General features: G+C 36.1%; 1 pseudogene; it reads right to left on the bottom strand.

Moving 5' to 3' along the window:
* Window positions 1–21,163: 21,163 nt before the first annotated feature.
* LOC149194873 (5-methyltetrahydropteroyltriglutamate--homocysteine methyltransferase 2 pseudogene) lies at window positions 21,164–21,942 on the bottom strand (annotated as a pseudogene).
* Window positions 21,943–22,954: the final 1,012 nt, after the last annotated feature.

The raw sequence follows: 22,954 nt of genomic DNA, 5'->3' as shown, positions 1-22,954 counted from the left end.
AATAAAGGCAGATAGAGCCTACGCTTGCAGTGAGGCTAGCACAGATACCTATAGGAACCTTACAATTTGACTCCACATAACTACAAAAATAGGCTAAAGAATGTAAGCACATCAACATGAATATAGTAGTAGTGTCGTCGCCAAGACTACACAAACTACACTTAGATATTATAGAAGAACTGAAGTTGTGGGAACAACATACATCACAGTTGAATATGCAAGTAGAAAAATAACAAGTTGTGCTTTGGTAGAAGCTTGAGCAGGTTATGCAGGAAAAGGATCAAATGGAAAAGGAATGCCAGAAGATCAATGAGGTGCTCAAAGCTACATGTAAAGAGATTCTAGACCTTGATTTCCAAGAGGAAGAGCCATCAAAAGAAAAGGTCGTGAAGATCGGCCTTGCAGTGAAGGAGTATAAGATAAAATTTCCATAGTACAATTCAAATATGAAATGTAGATTGGTGAGCTGCAAATGAAACTGCAGCCAACTCCACCACAGGAAGTAAGTTATCAGAGGGAGACTGACTTAAATACTATAATGGGAAGAACCTTTGTAGCATTGGCAGAATGTGGGAAATTGTTAGATGAAATTTTGCAAATTTAGAATTCAATAAAGGAAGATCCAAATGTATAGAAATTGCATGACGAAATGCAGCAGTAGTTAGAAGAAATTTTGGCATCTGCGAAGATCTTACCCATCTCATAGAGGCTCGTGAAAATCAATGAGAGTAAGGCTCTCCAAACGAAAATTGAGGAACTAAAGAAGGAGGAGAAGATTTTGATAAAGAGGACTCAGCCTTGGCAGGAAGTGGCCCCACCAGTTATAAAAGGTAATGGATGGGAAACTTCAGGAGCTTCGACAAAAGGAAACAATGTTGGCACAAAAGGTTGCAGAACATATGGCAAAGGCATTGTTGGAGGAAGCACGCAGCGAGGACAAGCAGGTGATAGAAAGTCTGCAACAGTTCAACCAGGCCTACAATAGCATCACAACAAAAATCAGAGGCAAAGCAGATGAGTAACTCGGGACGAGTCACATGTGATTTTTAGGCACAACCCAACATGGCCTAAATTTTGATGAAGACTCCACATTTTGGGTAGTAGAGTGCAAAGTAAAGGATACAGCAGAGAGTGAAGTGGACCATGCAGCAGATATAATGTGTGGTATATGGGCTTCAAAGTGGGTCGAAACCCCTCCCTTTTTGTAAAAGAATACTATTTTGTAAATGATGAATGGTTTTTGGACCATAATATCTTGTATTAGGGGATTCCATAGTATATGGACCATTATATTTCAATGATATATCCCTCAATGTAATAGTATATATAGGGATGAATAATAAAGAAGTGGAAAACCTAGTCTTGAAGAATCACATCATGTGTTGAATGGTTGTATGTTTGTGAATCGTGGTTTGAGAAAGAAGGCGAGGCTCTGTAGCTAAGTGCGTAGAGGCCTAATTTCACAGCTGAGTGCGTAGGTGAGAACTGTTTCTTGTACAAATTATCTATTATAAGCAACAATTCGTGTGGACATAGTCCCACATTAGGATGAACCACGGTAAAATTTGTGTCTTCATGTGTTTATTTGCTTATTATTTGTTGTAGCGTACTAGTTTCACTTTAATTCAGTATAGTGAAGTTTCATGGATGTATATGATATGTTTTAAGTGATGAATGTAATGTGGCGAAGTAATGTATGAATGCGAAGTAACTTAAGTATGTTAAGGATAAAACAAAAACATAAAAGTACCACATTGCATCATCCCTTAAAGCTACAAAAACCTAGTTCAGCATCCTCCCATAATCACTTCAGGTGAGAATGCGGTCTCCTTGCAGGCCATTGCTGAAAGGGCCATTGATTAAAGGTTTTTGTTGGTGCGCAGTAAAGAACGAACCTAGTCTAGCCCAACCTAAGCCAACAATTGATGATGTATGCTTCGTTGTGGTTTACCAATAACACATCATGCGCACAAGAAAACCAAATATCTTTTGTAGCTTATCACACAGTTTTACACATGCTAGTGAACTAGCATTCGAGACTCTCGTTGAGCTTATATGAGCAGTATAGCTCTGTGGTGAATTTCAAAGTAGATTATCACAAGGTATACATTACAGGCGGAAAGGGATACAAAGAACAAATGGCATGCCTTTCCATATATGGTGACTGAATATGATCTTCTGGCGAAGATACAGAATTGGCTTGAAGAATGGATTACTCCGTTAGAGGTAACATGAGACATTGAGATAGAAGAAGAAGAGATTGATACTTCACATCATGGAAAATCTAGTGAAAAAGATAAGGAGAAGGATGAACATGAGTCAAAGGAGTGTTAGAAAATTATATATTACAGAGCAATAGAACACATAAAATATTGCAAAAATATAAACACAGAAAACACATAAAACAAGAGAGACATAGATATACGTGGTTCACCCAGTTTGGGCTACATCCACGGAGAAACAGCCAGTCCTTCTTTTATTATATTATCCAGCAAACTGAAGAGATACAACCTACAGCAGATCCGCTGTAACACCCTCTTCGCTCTCAATCTCCTCTCTCTTCCTCACTTAGAATACAGATATACATAGACGGATTACAATTCCCTCATATATAGTTAGGGGTTGCCTTCTAGGGAAAAAAACCCTAAATTAAACATAACATCTACCGTAAGATCATCCGCCTAATGAATAGCCCAGATTGACTAGAAATTACTAGACTTTTACAAGGCAATTTTACATTTATTTTTAGCTTCGGGGGCACTGCTCCCAAACCCTCGCCGGGGGACCGCTAGCCCTAAGACCCCCTAGTCGGGGGGGATTACCCCCCCCGAACCCTCGCGGGGGGGACAAGTCTCCCCTGCACCCCCCTTGTGGAGGGGTGTACAGTCTTCTTGGGGTATACATCCGGCTGAAACCTTTGAATACAGAAGATAATCAGGCTCCACACCCAACAATCTCCCACTTGGAGACTGATTATAGCAACTCCACCACTGCTTCATTTGCTAGACAATAACTCCACTTTGGACCTGGTTGTTTCTCATCTTCTTCATCATACTTGAAGACCAATTGAAACTTAGCAGATTCTCAGTTTCTCCCTGGTTACAACTTTTGTTAACATATCTGTAGGATTCTGGCTAGTGTGTATCTTTTCCAACTTCAACTATCCATCTTCCAATGCTGACCGTATGAAATGGTAATTGAGCTATATATGTTTAGTCTTGGAATGAAATGAAGATTTCTTTGCAAGATGTATGGCACTCTGGCTGTCACTGTATAACTTTCCCAACTCCTGCTTCTTACCTAATTCATCCAGAAACCTTTGTAACCAAATCATTTCTTTACTAGCCTCTATAGCAGCAACATACTTTGCTTCTATTTTTGAAAGTGCAACAACACTTTGGATTTTTGAAACCCAACTAACAGCTGTTCCACCTACAGTAAACACATACCCTATTGTGCTCCTCCTGTTATTTCCATCACCTGCCATATCTGCATCAACATATCCCTGTAGAGCAATGTTTGAACCACCAAAGCATAATGCTTGATTTGTGGTACCTCTCAAATACCTAAGAATCCACTTCACCGCCATCCAATTTCTTTTCATGGATTTTTCATGTACCTGTTTACAACACCCACTGCATGTGCAATATCAGGCCTTGTGCAGACCATTGCATACATTAAGCTTCCAACTGCTAATGCATATGGAACTCTAGACATATGAGCCATTTCTTCCTGAGTCTTGGGACACATCTCCTTACTTAATTTGAAATGGCTAGCCAAAGGTATACTAACTTGTTTTGCATTCTGCATATTAAACCTTTTCAACACCTTTTCTATGTACTCACTTTGAGACAATGTTAATTTGTGATTCTTCCTGTCTCTAGTTATTCTCATACCAAGGATTTATTTTGCAGCACCCAAATCCTTCATTGCAAATGAGTTTGCCAATTTTCTTTTGAGCACATTTATTTCCTGCATGTTAGAACCTGTAACAAGCATGTCATCTACATAAAATAACAATATAATATAGCTACCATCATTTTGCCTTTTGAGATAAACACAATGATTAGAGTGACATGTAGTATAACCTTGTTCAGACATAAACCTGTCAAATTTTAGATACGACTGCCTTGGAGCCTGTTTTAAGCCATACAAGCTCTTCTTCAACCTGCTCTCTAGTTTCTCCTTCCCTTTTACCTCATATCCTTGTGGCTGCTGCATATATATCTCTTCCTCCAAATCCCCATGGAGAAAGGTTGTCTTTACATCTAACTGCTCAAGATGCAAATCTTCAGCTGCTACTAGACTTAAAATAGTTCCGATTGAAGTCATTTTAACAACAGGAGAAAATATTTAATCAAAATCAATACCTTTCTTCTGTGCAAACCCCTTCCCTACAAGTGTAGCTTTGTACCTCTGTTTTCCTCCATCTTCTTCCTTCAGCCTGTAAACCCATTTATTCTGCAATGTTGTTTTACCTGCAGGCAACCTGACTAAGTCCCAATTCTGGTTATGTGCTAAGGAGTCCATCTCTTCTTTCATGGGTTGCTCCCACTTCTTCCTGGTTTCTACCTGCACTGCTTCTTCATAACATTCTGGTTCACCAGAATCAGTCAACAATACATAATATAATGAAGGAGAATATCGTTTAGGGGGTCTACTTATCCTGGTAGATCTTCTAACACCACTTTCAGGTGTTTGAAGTGCTTGTTGTTGTTGTGGTTGTTGTTCTGGCTGTTGATCATTATGATTTTCAGGCACCATCACTTTTCTTGTGATATTGTCAAGCATTGTGTATTCCCTGTTTTCTTTTTCTTGTTTCTTTTCCTGCAACTGATTCTTATACAAGACCTTTTCATTGAATATTACATCTCTTCTCCTAATGATTTTGTGATTTTCATAATCATATAAGCGATAACCAAAATCATTAACACCATATCCAATAAAGGTACATTTCTTTGATTTTTCCTCAAGCTTTGTTCTATTTTCTTTGTTAATGTGGACAAAGGCTTCACAACCAAAAGTCTTTAAAAATGAGTAGTTTACCTTTTTACCTGTCCATGCCTCCTCTGGAATACCACCATCCAAGGAACTTGAAGGTCCTATGTTTATTAGATAAACAACAGTATCTATAGCATCTGCCCAAAATTGTAAAGGAAATCCTGCATGCAATCTCATGCACCTTGCACGCTCCATGATTGTCCTATTCATCCTTTCTGACACAACATTTTCTTGTGGTGTTCCTGGAACTGTCTTCTCTCTGCGAATTCCATTCTCTGAATAGTACCTATCAAACTCTTTGCTGCAATATTCACCTCCATTATCTGATCTGAGACACTTCAACCTTTTCCCTGTCTCATTTTCAACCAAAGCTTTCCATTTCTTTAAAGTATCAAATACATCATATTTATTTCAAATATAATAAATCTAGGTTTTTCTGGTTGCATCATCAATAAAAGTAACATAATAGTGAGAGGCACCAAGAGATTATACCTGAGCAGGTCCCCATACATCTGTATTCACAAGCTCTAATTTTTCACCCTTCTTTTCTTTCCCAACTCTAAGGAATCTGAATCTCTTCTGTTTTCCATAAACACAATTCTCACAGAATTTTAAATCAACATGCTTCAAACCTGGCAACAAATTTCTTGAGTGAAGAATCTGCATCCCCTTCTCACTCATGTGCCCAACCCTATGATGCCACAATGCCATATCTTCTCCTGTAGAGGTTAAAGCATTAACAGAATTAGAAATACCATTGCATAAATACAATGTACCAACCTTTTCTCCTTTTGCTATTAGCAGGGATCCTTTAGTGACCTTCAAGGTTTTATCTGTGAAAGTAGTTACGCAACCTTCACCTCCCAACTACCCTGTTGAAATCAAATTTTTCTTTAGATTTGGAACATGCCTTACATTCCTCAATAGCCACTGATTTCCATTTTGCTATTTTATGAAGGCTGTACCCATTCCAATGATTTTATAGGGTTTATGATCACCCAATCGAACCTGTCCAAAATCTCCTTGAACATAATCATGAAAATGTTTCTTATCAGGTGTGGCATGGAATGAGACCCCTGAATCTACCAACGAGGCATCAATAATATTTTCTAATGAAAGAATGAAAGCATCTTGCAACACGTCACCTGTTACATTCGCTTCATGATTAGTTTCTTGTTGCGTGCCTCCTTCTTTTCCCTTCTAAGACTTGCAGTCTTTCTTCAGGTGTCCTTTCTTCCCGTATTTCCAACACACTATCCCTGATCTGGACATTGATATGCCTTTTCTTGACTTACTGCGATATCTTGGGCTCTTTCCTCTTTCCATTTTTCTTCCCCTAGTCTCTGCAGTCAAAGCATTACTTGATGTCTCACTGGAGCTTTTTTGTCGCATTTCCTCGCTAAGGATTGCACCGAAAACATCATCAAACTTTAAAGTATTAGATCTAGAGACAGAGTTACTAATGGTCATAACTAAACCATTTCAACTTTCTGGCAATGAGCACAGAAATAACAGAGCCCTAACTTCATCATCAAAATTTACCCCTAGAGAGCTTAACTGACTTGTAACTATATTAAAATCATTTAAATGATCTGTAATAGATCCACCTTCTGACATCTTCATATTAAATAAATGCTTCATAAGAAATACCTTATTTGAGGCCAAGGGTTTTTCATATAGTTTGGCCAATGCCGACATTAAACCTTGTGTTGTCGTTTCCTTTGAAATACTAAACGTTGTTGACACTACTAGGCACAGCTGTATTGTTCCAAGTGCCTTTCTGTCCAGAACATCCCATTATGTGTCTGTCATACTTGTTGGCTTCTTTGTCTTTCTGCTCAATGGTAGGTACAGATCTTTCTGATACAGATAATCTTCCATCTGCATCTTCCACAGCTGGTAGTTTTGGCTGTTGAATTTTTCGAACCTAAGCCTACCATCTTCCGCCATTGCTCCCACTCGAACTAGGAACCCTTCTCTCCTGCGAGTTTATTAGCCAAATAGACCTTTGGTTCTGATACTAGTTGTTAGAAAATTATATATTACAGAGAAATGGAACACATAAAATATTGCAGAAATATAAACACAGAAAATGCATAAAACAAGAGAGACATAGATATACGTGGTTCACCTAGTTTGGGCTACATCCACGGAGAAACAACCAATCCTTCTTTTATTATATTATCCAGCAAACTGAAGAGATACAACCTACAACAGATCCATTGTAACACCCTCTTCGTTCTCAATCTCCTCTCTCTTCCTCACTCAGAATATAGATATCCATAGACGCAATACAATTCCCTCATATATAGTGAGGGGTTGCCTTCTAGGGAAAAAAACCCTAAATTAAACATAACTTCTACCATCAGATAATCTGCCTCATGAACGGCCCAGATTGATTAGAAATTACTAGAATTTTACAAGGCAATTTTACATCTATTTTTAGCTTCGGGGGCGCTACCCCTGAACCCCCGCCGAGGGACCGCTGGCCCCCGGACCCCGTAGTCAGGGGGGGATTAGCCCCCCCGGACCCCCGTGGGGGGGGGGGGGGGTGGGGACAAGTCCCCCCCGCATGGAGGGGTGTATAGTCTTCCTGGGGTATACATCTGGCTAAAACCTTTGAATACAGAAAATAATCAGGCTCCCCCAACAAGGAGGAAGAGCAGCATGATGAGGGTCAACGGGATCCTCTTGAGGGAGATGAGGAGACCAAGGAGACATAAAGGGCAGAAAAAAAAAATTATCGCAAAGAAGAGGAAGGCAGAGGGCAAAACTAACTCAAAGAAAAAGAAGAAGCAGAAGGCTGATAAGATGAAAGATCTCATGGTCCTTACTGAAGGTGATATAGATCAAATCGGGGACAAGATTCAGGAAGCAACAACAAAATCCTAGAACAAAGTCGAAGATCGCTACAATGCACTTCTAATTAGTGTTGCAAAGTGGATCGCAGAACTGCAGATAATTTTGTAGACGGTCAGACAACCCACGCAAGTATAGGAAACGGTTGGAGCATCAAGGAAGATAAAGCCTACTCTTCCAGTGATGCTAGCACATATACCTGCAGGAGCCTTACAGTTCGACTCCACAGAACTACAACAACAGGCTAAAGAATGGAAGCATACCAACATGAATATAGCAGCAGTGCCATTGTGAAGACTACACAAACTACACTTAGACATTATATAGGAATTGAAGCTATGACAACAACATACATCACAACTGAATATAAAAGTATAAAAATAACAAGTTGTTCTTTGGCAGAAGCTTGAGTAGGTGATGCAGGAAAGGGATCAAATGACAGAGGAATGCCAAAAGATCAACGAGATGGTCGAAGCCACATGCAAATAGATTCCAAACCTTGATGTCTAAGAGGAAGAGCCAATAGAATAAAAGGTCGTGAAGCTCAAGCTTGTAGTGAAGGAGTATAAGGATAAAATTGTTGCAGTAGAATTCAAGTATGAAATGGAGATTAGTGAGCTGCAAATGAAGTTGCAACTAACTATGCCACAGGAAGTAAGGGATCAAAGGGAGACTAACCTAAAGATTGTAATGGCGAGCATCTCTGCAACATTGGTAGAATGTGGGAAATTTTTAGATGAAAATTTCAAAATTTGGACTTTGCTATAGGAAGATCCAAATGTACAAAAACTGCAGGAAGAAACACAACAAAAATTAGACAAAATTTGGGCATCTACGAAGATCTTACCCATCTCACAGAGGCTTGTGAAAATTAGTGAGAGTAAGTCCCTCCATAAGAAAATTGAGGAACTGAAGAAGGAGGAGCATATTTTGATAGAGAGGACTCAGCCTTGGTAGGATGAGGCCCTCCAGTTATCACAGGAAGTGGATGAGAAGCTTCAGGAGCTTCGACAAAGGGAAAAATTGTTGGTATAGAAGGTTGTAGAACATGTGACAGAGGCACTGTTGGAGGAATCATGTAGTGAGGAAAAGTAGATGACAGAAACTCTACAACAGTTCAACCAAGACTACAACAACATCACAACAAAAATTAGAGGCAAAGAAGCTAAGTGACTTGGGATGAGTCACATGTGAGTATTGGGGGCCTGTTGTGCGTAGCCCAACTTGGCCTAAATTTTGTTGAAGACTTCGCATTTTGGGGAGCAGAGTGCGAAGTAAAGGATGAAGTGGAGCGTGAAGTGGACCATGCAGTAGAGCAGTAGAGCGCCAAAGTGGACCACGTAGTAGATATACCACGCAGTATATGGGCTTCGGAGCTAGTCGAAGCCCCTCCCTTTATGTAAAAAAATACTATTTTGTAAATGATCAATGGTTTTTGGACCATGGTATCTTGTATTAGGGGATTCCATGGTATATGGACCATGGTATTGAAATGATATATCCCTCAATGTAGTAGTATATATAGGGATGAATAATAAAGAAGAGGACAACCAAGTCTTGAAGAATCACATCATGTGTTGAATGGTTGTATCTTTGGAAATTGTGGTTTCAAGGTTTGGGAAAGAATGCGAGGCTATATAGATGAGTGCGTAGAGGCCTAAGTCCGTAGCTGAGTGCATGGATTGCCTACAGCTTAGTGTGCATGCCAAGAACTGTTTGTTGTACAAGTTATCTATTATAAGCAATAGTTCTTGTGGACGTCATCCCACTTGGGATGAACCATGGTAAAACATATGTCTTCATGTGTTTATTTTCTTATTATTTGTTGTAGCATAGCAGTTGCACTTTAATTCATTACAGTGAAGTTTCATGGATGTATATGATACGTTTTAAGTGATGAATGTAATGTGATGAAGTAATGTATGAATGCAAAGTAACTTATGTATGTGAAGGATAAAATAAAACACAAAAATACCACATCACATCATGCCTCAAGGTTGCATAAAACTGGTTCTACATCCTCTCATAGTCACTTCGCATGAGATTGTGGTATGCTTGCAGGTCATTATCGAAAGGGCCAGTGATTGAGGGTTTTTGTTGGTGTGTAGTAAAGAACCGAACTTGGGTCAGCCCAACCTAAGACAACAACACAAGATCAAGGTATCCATAACTTCCCTTCACCACAGTTCTCACATGTGTTTTCTCTAGTGTAGTTCCAGTTTTTGACAAACCAAAATCTGCCACCTTAGCAAGAAGATTCTCATCTAGAAAAATATTTGTAGAAAAAATAATTTCTAGAAAAGGGACAAGTTGAGACGAAATTTTTATTTCGTATCAAATTGATGTCTTAAAACACCTTATTATGTAGTAGATATTTGTGGCTGACATCTATAATCCTGTAGACATAGACTAGTGGATGGAACTAGCTATGAGGAAGGACAACGAAAGTTGAGCATTAAGTTGAAGGAAGTGTCATCCTTCATCTACGTTGATAATGTTTTTGATAAAGATTAGCTTCAACAACTTTTTCCACTTAACATGGATGAAGCAAAGAACTTAAGGCTTCTTGTGACTACACGTGACATAAATGTGCATAGAGTATGCCAAATGGAAACGCCTGCCGAAGAGTATTGTATGCGAGGCATCCCTCCTGTGGCAGCAAAGAATCTATTAGAAGAGAAGATTCTTTGTGACATGCAAGGAAAATAAAGTTCTCAACTCCATCACATAATAGAAAAATGTGGTGGAATTCCATTAATGTTAACCTTGGTAGCACAGGAGCTCTCTTTTGCCAAAGACAAACAAGAAATTTGTGATGTGATAGAAGTACACAAATTGGAGAGTGAATAGTTTGGGAAAAGCTAGAGTCTTAATTATTCCTAGTCTACAAGCTTCCTAGGGAGTGCAAAGATCCATTCCTTGACATTTGTTCAATTTTCGTAGGTTGGGAGTGGGATATGGTAGCAGATATTGTGGGAAAGTTTGTTCTGGATAGGCTACAAGGTAGAGGACTTGTGACTAAAGGAAAAAATGGGATTAGTCAATTTTGTACATGTACATGATGTCATTTTGGAAACCAGTCAAAAGAGAACAGGTAGAGTGAGATTCAACTTCACTAAAACAAGGGAACTTCTGTACTTTTTAGGAAATGAGGATGAAAAGGTATCAAATTTAAGATCTTGATCCATTTATGTTTTATCCCATGTCTATGTTATGACTAACCATGATGTGATCCAAAGGAGGGAATTTGTATTCGCTAACTGAAAATAATGGTATCGAGTGTATCAACTGTGCTTTGTGCACTTAAAATAGTGATTCATTGAAAAAGAAGTTACTAGATTATATTTTATTGACAATTCTTGTATTTGGAAACTTAAAACCAAACTTAGTATAGGAACATTTAAAATCTTTTTTTTTCTTAAAGGTTGCAGTTCTAATTCTACATCAACCTTTCACAAGTGAAACAATAGAGATATTTGATTTATAAACCTGCCAAGGATTTGAATCAACTCAACAAGGCAAGTATACTTCAAATATTTAGTTCCTTGTTCCTTCACTGTTCTTTTTTATTTATTTTCAAAATAGAACATTAATGATTTGAATATGGTTTTCACATATGATTTGAGTATACAAAAGGAACAATTACTCCCATAAATATCATAAGTTGTAAAACTCTATAAAAGTCTTCATATTTATAAATCACAAGATCTCACACCACAAAATAGTAAAGAACATGAAACAATGAATGTAGGTACTAAATTCAATCACCTGTTGGAACCCTCCCAAAGTAGTTAGCCTTTCTAAAGAAGGAATGTATTGCTCCAGCTGCACTTCTAGGACAGGAAAATTTGAAGAAAATTTGTCACTAAGTTTAGAGATCTTTCCTAGAAAATGATGAACTTTGTCAACAATACCCAAAGGGTGGGAATTATTTTCTAGCAAATGAGACAAATATTTGACAATTTACAGAACATGTTCCATGACAACTTTTGAAACCTGATACACAATAAATAGATTGGTTACCCACAAAAATTATATTTCCAAGTTGATTATGTTATAATATAAATCATGTACTATATCAAGAAACAACCAAAAAAAAAATTCCCATGCAAAAAATAGAATCCAAGTCTAAGGGATAAGAAACTACTTGATGCGAGAACCCCAATACATCTGAAGCAATGGGAAATTTTCTAGAATAATCTCATGCGAGAAGATTCAAATGACGTATCATGTCATTCCCTTAGGAAAAAGGAGACTCTGGAGCAAGATCGAGTCTCATACGAAAGTCAAACCCCACTGATAATTATCTTGAGCTACGACAAAAGTTTCCTAAATTTAATGCGGGCCTATTGATGGCGCTGGACCCACCAACATTCAGAGGATCTCCCCAGTAAGAAGTCCCAACTAGACTTTATATCATTTGGAGTAGGAGTCCCAGTAGTGGGTGGCAATGTAATGCCTTGACCGCGGTAGCACGTAGAGATAAGTATGATAAATTTGGGTTGAAGCAAGTGTGTGACCTTGAGGTGTATCGAGTAAGATGCATGGGGGTTCTAACACATGGAGGGGAAAAGGAAGTATGCCCCTTAAAATCCTACAATAGTATGTAGCTTGAAAGGAACACACGAGCAAAATGACATCACAAGCTAAAATGCATAATAGTCGACAAATTAAAGTGACAAGTTAATCCAACAACACACATTCAACAGGATTCGTACAATTGCATACAAATTAGTTCATAACCAAATTCATAAGTTAAACAACATACATTGGTAAAGAAACCATAATAGTCCAACTACAATAACAACATATGCATGAAAGCGTTCTGACTCTATTATTATTATTATTATTATTATTATAAGTGGAAGTTCCATCCATACATACACCATTGATGACCACTAGCCCCAATAGTGGAACATTACAGTTAAGAACACCTGCTCCACCAAATAAGTATACTCACTCTACGATGTGAATAAACCAAGGCTCATCACAATACTCCGAAGCCTTTTATAAGCCTAAGCTTAGCCAAAAGATTGGCTCCCAAAAGCCTATTCTATGGGCTATGAGGTTCTATTTATAACAAAGGGTAGGGTAACCTTTGACATTCCCCTGTGTGACTCTTTGACTACCCTCATGACTCTTCAACTTCTTTACAAATAACTCATTACATAACATGATGACCTTTCACATTATGCTAATGACACTTGGAATTTCACATATAACATATTTACAAATAATATTACATTTTCCACTTGTACCCATGTGAGACAAAATAGGCTAGAGACAACCTAACAATAAAAACCACTATGACTCCGAAGTTTGGGGAAGTACCAACTCGGAGACCTCCACTTGGTGCTTCTCAATCATGTACTCATGCCAATCATAGCGTTGTGTGATGATTTCCCCAAACTACTTGATGGTGTCTTTCTGATAGCAGACTCTTGCCTCCATAGCTTCCTAGTATATGGTCTTGGAACCTATATCCAAATCATCCTGAAGCATGTGTTGTTGAAAATAATATTGAGGGGCGGGGTGGGGGTGAATCAGTATTTACAAATCAATAAATTTTTCATTTCCATAATCATATTTATATATGCTACTTCAGTGAAGGGAACTTGCGTGTGCACACAACTGCTCTTAAGGCAACCAACGTATATCCAGTGAACTTATGATTCAGGTAATTCATCATATGTTAATCTTTAATCAGTGCATTAGTACTTTATTAAACATTATATAGTAACCATGTGTAGTAATAACAAAATAAACCATCACGCATAATAAACACACATGAACACCAAGATTTAAGGTGGAAACCCAATGTGGGTGAAAACCACCTGCTCCTGTCGTCTTTGTCTTCTTCAATAATAAGAAAATATGTCCACAATATTTTACTGGTGCAGACTCATACCAGTATGCAGAAACCCACCTACAGAAGGCTACAACCTTCTCTTGTTCTCTAGATTCTATTGGAAGGGAACTACAAACCCCTAATTATTGTATTAGCCGATATGTTTACTAGTACGTAGGATCTGACCTACAAAAGGCTACAACCTTCACTCGTTCTCCAGCTGCTACTGGAAGGGAGCTCCAACCCCCTGATCAAATCACCAGCCACTATTGGCGGGAAGCTTCGACTTCCTCACTTAAGGCTCCAACCTTCAGTATCCTCCAAGGACCACGTTTCATAAATTTTCACACTCGATACTCCTGATACACAATACTACAATATGAAGGCCATGTTTCATCAAATTTTCACATTGGACCCATCAGAAACTTTGAATCTCAAAATCGATCACCATTATTATACACCCAGCAAATACATCTGCATCAACCAATCACTAAAACCCAATCATCAATATTTGATATAACTGAAACCCAATCATCAATATCTGAACCAACCATAACTGAATCAATCAATCACTGAAACCTATGACATACTGAATCAAAAAATTACTGAAACCTCTGACATACTGAATCATACAATCACTTGAAACCTCTGACATACTGAATGAAACAATCACTAAACCTCTAACACAACTGAATCAACCATTCATTCAAACTTAATCAAATTCAACCAAACAACTAGAACAAACAAATCATTGTAACCAGTACATAGTTCTGAACCTAGATCACTGCATCAACAACCAGAACTAACTGTAACTTCAAAAATCATGTGTCAGAATGTATACACTCCTTCAATGAATCCAACATGCATGTATACGCTACTTCCTTTAGCCCAACCTGCGTATACCTCTAAAGATACTGAATCATAAAATCTTTGAACCACAAACTGTACCAATGAGTGACATTACGAAGATCTACTATCATATTACAGAGTTCTAGACAAATAAAAACAAGGATCACCTTATTTCTCAATCAGTCAATCAATCAGACTCAATTTCCTTATACATTCAATTCTACTTTCATATCTAAGAAGACATCATTGACAAACAGCAATAAAACTGCAACAAAACAGTAGTACTGATCTAATAGATTAGTCATCACTAAACATCAAGCTTTTTCTTTTGCATATGCTACTTGGAAGAGCTAAACCAGCGTGTATACACACCTTCACCAAAGCGAACCAGCATATAGATCTGCAAATACTTACTTATAACTTCGCTGCAATTCCCAACTTCAAACATACCCAGATCGTCACATATAAAGGATAAAACATGTGTTAGCAATACGATCTAGCCTATCTATTATCAGATCACATAATGAGAAGTCATTATGATCATGATCCATCATTAGATCTCATCCATCATCAAACACTCAGGTGCATACTTAGTCTAGATTAATTAAAGCATCAGAAACCCATAACATGCATATATTCTTTTGATCTAACACTTCATAAGATATTCATTACTTGTGCACTTAGCCCTTTGATCTTCTCCTCCTTATATAGTTTTAGCCTTTCCCAATACCTCTGACCAAAACAACACTTAGAGCTTGTGGTATTCTTAGACGAGATCAAATAACCATTTCTACGCTCAATATTGTGGGCTAATACCATGGTATTGAACCTTGATATTCTTTCACATTAATTTCCATATTTTTTCATCCCATACGTGCTTTTTCTTCTATGAAAGTGTGTTTATATGTATATGCTCTTTTTGTACAGTGAACCTGTTATGCTCCTATACCAGTAGGTGTCATATTTCATGATTGACTTGATGAGCTATGTAATATGTTCATACCTTTCCTTGTTGCAAAGGTTTTCCATATTGTCAAAAAATCAAAAAAATTAAAAGATGTAAAGAGGGTATACCCTAAAAGAAAAATCAAAGGGTGAAAAGAAATAAAATGGTCAAAAAATAAGATGAAATGAACCCCAAACAAAAATAGACCACGAAAGTGTGCAAGTCTAAATGCCACTACTATTTCATTTTCTGTAATAAGAAATTGTGTGCAGCTTGTTAAACTTATGCCACAATTGATGAAGAGTCAAACTCTTTAAACTTGGCTCATTCATTTTTCAATTTCATGCTATAGAGATAGAGAATAAAATTTGACCAAACTGTTTAATCTTGGCAGATAAGTAGATAGGTAGAGTGAATAAAAGGAGCTCAACAGTTTAAATTGAGCCCTTGGATGTAATAAGGTTAGATTTAGATAGACTTCCATATGTAAAAGAAAAAGTGTGATAAGGGTTTGCCAGTCCAAGTGCACCCTAATAAAGAAGAAAAAATGTTAGGCTAAAGTAGGCAAGGTAGGTAGATGGTGTTGCAGAATTACTTGTGATGGATAATGCCTCTGAAATGTGTTATTTTTCACTTTTATCACAAGTGCAAGGTAGACATTTCACTTGATGCAGTTCAAGCAAAACAAGGTCAAATAATTAACTTCCATTCACATTTTTCCCTAAAGATTTTACTAATTCCCCCTGAAGTATTAAGTTCTTTGAAAATTAAAGGGGCTCAAAGCATTTCTCTGACTTTTGGAGGGACCGAACCCTCGGCCCAATGATTTAAAAAGCCTAAGTACTTAGTATCATCCATAAACCGTTCATTTCATTTCATAAAGTTTTTCCTAAGTAAAATCTTATTTTACTTAGGAATAATGCACAATATAACTGTTGGGCAATTTATTGGGCTTAAATTGCTGCATTAAATTATCAACCAGGGAAACTCGTAAGCTTGTGATGATGCCAGCAAAATATATGCAGGAGTAGGCAACTAACTCTATGTCTAGCTAAATTATTTACGATTCAATATAATATGCAAGGGAAGAGGCTCCTAACTAAGGAGGTCCTGGTTGTCCTTCCCTACAGTATCATAGAGAAATCATTGATTACATGAAACTAAAAAAACTTGAAATGAAGACAAGAGAATGAACTTTAATTTTTGTTCAAATTCAAGTAGAGAGAGAGACTAACTTAGTCTCTTGATTGTCCTCTCATGTACTAATCCAAACTAAACTAAGATTCATTCATAAGCATAAGAAATGAAATGACTTGAAACATAAAAGCACAAAAGAATGAATTTCATTTATCATGCAAATCAAATAGAGAGATTGCCTAACATAGACCCTTGGTTGTTCTCTCATATGCTGATAAGATTCTAATTTAAAACTCATTCATCAATCACAAACAAATCCTCAAACATCTAAGCAATTAAATGAAATAAGATCTACTATGAAATAACATGTTCCTTTGATCCTTCTAGAGTGAGCTCAATTCTCCTAAGAACAAAGTGATAGGCTATTCCATATACTATACTAAGACAACTTATATCTAAAATTACATAATGGAAATATATGTAAAATGAAGCTTTATTCTATTCCATCATAAGTTGGATACAATGCTCCAAGAGTCCTCTCCTTGGAATGGAGGAGGTACTCCTATTTATACAATGAGATGAGATAACAAACTCATAATGATGATCCACTAATCTCTCTTTAGTTCCATACATTTCTCAACCATCTAGACACATAACCCTATCCTCCATGATTTCCTCCATGAGGTCCATGATTTTCTCCATGAGATCAGGATCTTTTCCATGAGGCTTATATTATCAAATTCGAATTTGTTCATTCAAGGCCACATAAAGATGCTCTGGAAGCTTCCTTGGAACCTACACATGTCAACAAACTCATTCCAATTGTTAGGTATGAGTATAAGCATATTATTTTCTAAAGTTTAGCCATAAATCCACTTAAAAATGTTAAGAATTAATAAACTTTGGAAAAGCATAGTTATAACCCAATAATGAGGTAAATGGAATGATGTGGAGGTGGAATGGAGGTGACATGAAGGTAAAATGTGAAGATATTGGTGAATAATGGAGTGAAAATAGGGACTATTTTGAGGCCCAACATCTCCCCCAAACTCAAGTTATTGCATGTCCTCATGCAATCTATTACATTACTTTTTGAGCTTTGGCTTAAACTCTGCATGATATCATTTACATAACTTTTGCAAAGCGTTATTTTGATGAACTACAACTTGTTTGGTTCTTGTGTTTCAACCATATTTTGTTTGTTGCATTCAATGTATGATCTTTGCATATTGATAATGTGATTTTGATTGCAGAGTATTTTTGTTGGAATGCATCATGGTTGGTTCTTGTGTAACAACCATGATTGTGTTGGCATCCAATTTACTTTTTAAATACTTTTGACAAAGCCATTTGTATGCTCATGTAATAGTGGTAGAGTATTCTTGTTGGAATGCGTCATGGTTGGTTCTTGTGTAACAACCATGATTGTGTTGGCATTCAATTAACTTTTAAATACTTTTGTCGAAGCCATTTGTATGCTGATGTAATAGTGAATATATTTTGAAGGTAAGTGGGGTTAAGAATGTGATATATGAATGTGGATGCTATATGAATGTGACAAAGTATGTATGTAAATGTATCCTTCCCCTTAAACGGATGGTTTGGGCAGTTATGTGAAATGAGGAAAGGAAGTGAAGTTTTTCCAAAAATTATTATTCTAACTTTTCAAGGAATTTAATGGTTAAAAGTTACAAAATATCATACCTTAACTTACCCTTCCAAAAATGTATGAGAGTTGTGCACGTGTGGTTGAAAAAACTGTTGTTCGTAGTCTTCTTTACTTGGTTGGGAAAATCATGCATGAATCATGCATGTTCAGCTGCCACAATTCTACTCTGAAGCTTCTTCTTCAAGTTGTGGATGAAAGATGGGTCTGTATTGTCGTAATCTGAGGAGTCTGCTGTACATGGCTGAAAGTCGTATCTGCTGCTGGATCCTCTGCTGCTGGATGATGAATCTGATGAGTCTGCTAAATATGGTTGAAAATCTATAAGGCTTGGAAGGTATACAAAATATATAAGTTACATTTCCCTCCCAGCCTTATTGATTGACTTGTCCTCAAGTGATGACAAACTGAAAAATTGGCTTCATCTACTACAAAATATGTGTCTTTCAAGTCTTCAACGCTTGTTGGCACAAATCTTACTATGTGATTAAATGTGTCGATGTTGAACATAGCAATAAGTTGTTGACTTAGTGGCCGTTAATGAATACCCCTAGCCAACACAAGAGCTCCCATCATCGATTCCGATGGGAGTCAGGATGCCTAACACATCTTTGTAGGTACGAATAAATTTGTCGTGGTCGAGTCACCTACAAGATCCAACGAACAAGGGATATTAATGTACTCCCATTGTTCATTGGCAAGAGTACTTGCCATTAAGGCATGCAAGACTCTAGGTGTTTTTTTCAATGATACTTTAGACTCTAGGACTTTGACTCAAGCAAGGTTTTATTTGCGGAAATGAAGGGGATTGGTAATGACAAGGAAAATGGATGGATGTAAGGAAATGTATGATGTATGAATAAGAACTGTTGTTGTGAAAAATGGATATGGAAATGTCATGTTTACAATTGGTGGAATTCAAAATCTTTTTCAGAAAGGGAGGTGGAAGGTAGTGGTTGTGGAGATGGATTTGTCTTCAGAATTTTTCATGAATTTAGCCTTTGGAAGACTAATTGTCGTCACAATGCAATCTCCTTAATGATCACTTTGTTATCCTGTAACCTGTAAAAAACTTGGCAGAAAGAAAACATAAGTTTGTTCAAGAAGAATTGCGCATTTCCTTCATGATTCTTATGCAAAAATTCCATACCAAATAAAACAGATTTAAGAAAAATCAAAGCATTGAAATTAACTCAATTCATGATATCAATTTCAATCCAATCTTAAAAACAACCATGAAAAATAATACTCCCTGTTTGTGTCAGATAACTCATGAAATGTGCTTGGCAATTCTGTTTTGCATGTTAGTGCATCATAAAGCATAGAACAGAAAGATGTGATGGGTTAATGCCAACTTAAAGTTATCAAAAATAATTATCGTTTTTAGAATCCTCCAATCGATTTTCGAAATGTGTTTCCAAGTATCCTATTTTTTATTTTCAAATTTGTGTGAATTTTTGTGAATTTTTTTTTTTTTTTTATTTTTTTTGTTTTTTTATTTTTTATTTATTTTTTATTTTTTTATTTTTTATTATTTTTTTTAATTTTGTTTTTTTAAACAACAAATTTTAAAAATAAAATATTAAAAGTAATAAGTAAAATTTTTTATTTGTTATGTTGATTTTATTTAGATTTTTCTTTAAACAATAAATTAAAAACATAAATTTTTAATTTATTATTTAAGTTGAATTTTTTTTTAAAAATCAACAAAATTTTATTTATTAAAACCTAATAAAGAAAAAAAATATACTATAACTAAAATGAAGTTAGTTTTTTTTTTTTTTTTTTAAATTAAAAATAAAAATAAAAATAAGGAAATCTCTTTTATTTTAAATAAAAATAAAAATTATTTTGTGTTGTTTTGATTTTTTTATTATCCAAAATATTACACAAAATATTTTTTTTTATTTTTATTTAAATAAAAAAAACAACACTACAAAATATTTTTTATTTTTATTCAAATAACAAATTAAAAACAACACACAATTTTTTTTATTTTTATTTAAATAACAAATTAAAAACATTGTTTTTAATTTATTATTTATGTGGATTTTTTTTATATTTTTTTAGTTGTAAAAAAAAACCTAATTACAAATCGTTATTTTTTATTTTATCAACACACTCATTATTCGTTATTTTTATGGAAATAACAAATTAAAAACAAAACAATGTTGATTTTTTTAGTTGTAAAAAAACTAATTAAATAAAAACCAACAAACCTTATTCAAATCTGATCTTCCCCTTAAAACCCGACGCTTCAACTGAATATCTGTTCTTAAGCATATTCAACGGATTATACTTACTCCAATATCTTCTGCTGAGATTTCGGGCATGCCATTATCTTCTGCTGAGATTTTGCCTTTAGTTTTGCAGCTAGATCATTCTTTCCATATTCAGATAAATTTGTATCCTGATTCATTGGAGAAGCAGATACAGAGGTCGACTTTTCCGCTTTTATAACTGATGTGTCATGATGCCTTTCCAGAGGCTCATCAGATAAGTCTTCCAAGGCACCATCTACAGCCACCACACAACAAGATTTGTTTTCAGTTTCTTCAGTTAAACAGCAATCTACTGTGGCACAACAGGATCCCTTTGTCGTTTCTTCAGTCTCAAAGCAATCTTCAGCTGTATCACAAGTTATTTCGGCAGTTTCACAGCCGTCTGGAGCTTCTGCTTCAAACAATGGTGGATGGGCAACATTTGATTTTGCCACTCCTGCTGCAGCTCCAGTCCCAGTACAATCCCTAGCACCATTGCCTATTTTACATAACACAGTTTTTTAATTGGTGTAGTTGCCTCTCAGGATCAGGGATCCACTCTAAAAAAATAGCGCCTGGCAATCTCCGGTAGCGCCTCACTTTGCACTGGCCAACTGAGCTCGCAGCAATTTGGCAGCTGCAACCACGTTGGTCAGGGCAGAAATGACCTCGGTGTACTTCCTGGTCTTCAGACCACAATCAGGGTTAACCCATAGAATGTTTGTTTCGAGCACACAAGCATCTTGCTGAATGTCATAGACACCAGGGCCAATTTCGGCACCATTTTTCACACCCTCTCGGAAAACTGAGAGAAGTTTCTCATTGGAACGAGAATTCTCAATGGTGATTACATCGGCATCCATATCAATGATTGAATGAATAATATTAATGATCTGAGTTGTATCTTGCACACCACAGTTAGTGATGCGGAATCCGTGTACAGCCCAATCCAGGTAATAAGCATGTTCAGCCTTGCGCAGAGGCAATCCTTCTCTAAGAGCAGCCTCGTCAATTTAAATAACCTGAATTCCACCCGCTTCCAAATCTTCCACCTCATCGTTGATGGCCAAGGCAATTTGCATGCAAGTTTCAGATCTTGGTTGATCATTTCTAACAAAGGACCAGTTCAAAATTGTCACTGGGCCAGTGAGCATTCCCTTCATGGGTCGAGCAGTCATGCTCTGAGCCATCTTGGACCAAAAGACAGTCATAGCCTTTGGGCGACTGACATCACCATAGATAACTGGTGGCTTCACACAACGGGATCCATAAGACTGTACCCAACCATTGACTGTAAATGCAAAGCCCTGAAGCTGTTCTCCAAAGTACTCCACCATGTCATTCCTCTCAGGTTCTCCATGCACAAACACATCAATATCACCTCATCCTCGAATGTGCACCAGGTCGTTGGTTGGATTTTTTTCATTTTTTTTAAGTTGAAAAATAGAAATGGTAATCCTATAAAAAAAAAATGGTTAGTTTTTAAAATGATTTTTTTTTAAATGATTTTTTTATTATATTTCTTTTATGTTGTTTTTATTTAATGTTTTGCATGTTTTTTATATATATATTTTTTAAATATCTAAAAAAACAAAAAAAAGGTTAGTTTTTTTTAAATATCTAAAAAACAAAAACAAAGAAAATGGTTAATTTTTTTTATTTTTTGTTTTTTTTATTTTTTATTTTTAATAATAATATGTGTATATATGATACATATATTATTATTATTTTGTGATTTTTTTTTATTTTTTTTAATCTAAAATTAAAAACTAAATTTTTTATTTTTTAAATCTAAAACTAAAAAAACTAAATTTTTTATTTTTTATTTTTTAAATCTAAAATTAAAAAACTAAATTTCATCTAAAAATTTAAAGATGTTTTTTTTCATTCACAAAATTCTTTATTGTCTTTTTGCAAATTAGTTCTCCAGCAAGAGTATGTTTATTTGAACAAAATCAATAGACTTTCTGATCTTCCTGATCGCACGAAGCGCAGGAAGAGAGCATACTAATTGCTTGATTCGTTTTTTTTTATGCAGGGGGGTTTTTTTGAAAAGACGAAATTTAAAACTATCTAAACACTAAAACATAAGAAAACTCAAACTTAAACTCCTTTGTGAAGAGCTTGCTGTCACCAGGTTTCACAAATTATTTTTTCTAAAGAAAAATACTAGTACTGAATTAACTTCCTAAAGCCTAATCCCTTAGCACCATCCCCGGCAACGACGCCAAAATGTTGGGCAATTTATTGGGCTTAAATTGCTGCATTAAATTATCAACCAGGGAAACTTGTAAGCTTGTGATGATGCCAACAAAATATATGCAGGAGTAGGCAACTAACTCTATGTCTAGCTAAATTATTTACGATTCAATATAATATGCAAGGGA

The sequence above is a fragment of the Pinus tabuliformis genome, chromosome 2_2 (genome assembly GCF_031772625.1).
Source record: "Pinus tabuliformis cultivar Carrire ecotype Pingquan chromosome 2_2, CPIR1, whole genome shotgun sequence".
NCBI lineage: Eukaryota > Viridiplantae > Streptophyta > Pinopsida > Pinales > Pinaceae > Pinus > Pinus tabuliformis.
Note: the sequence above shows the minus strand (reverse complement) of the source record. Positions and strands in the feature narration are given on the sequence as shown.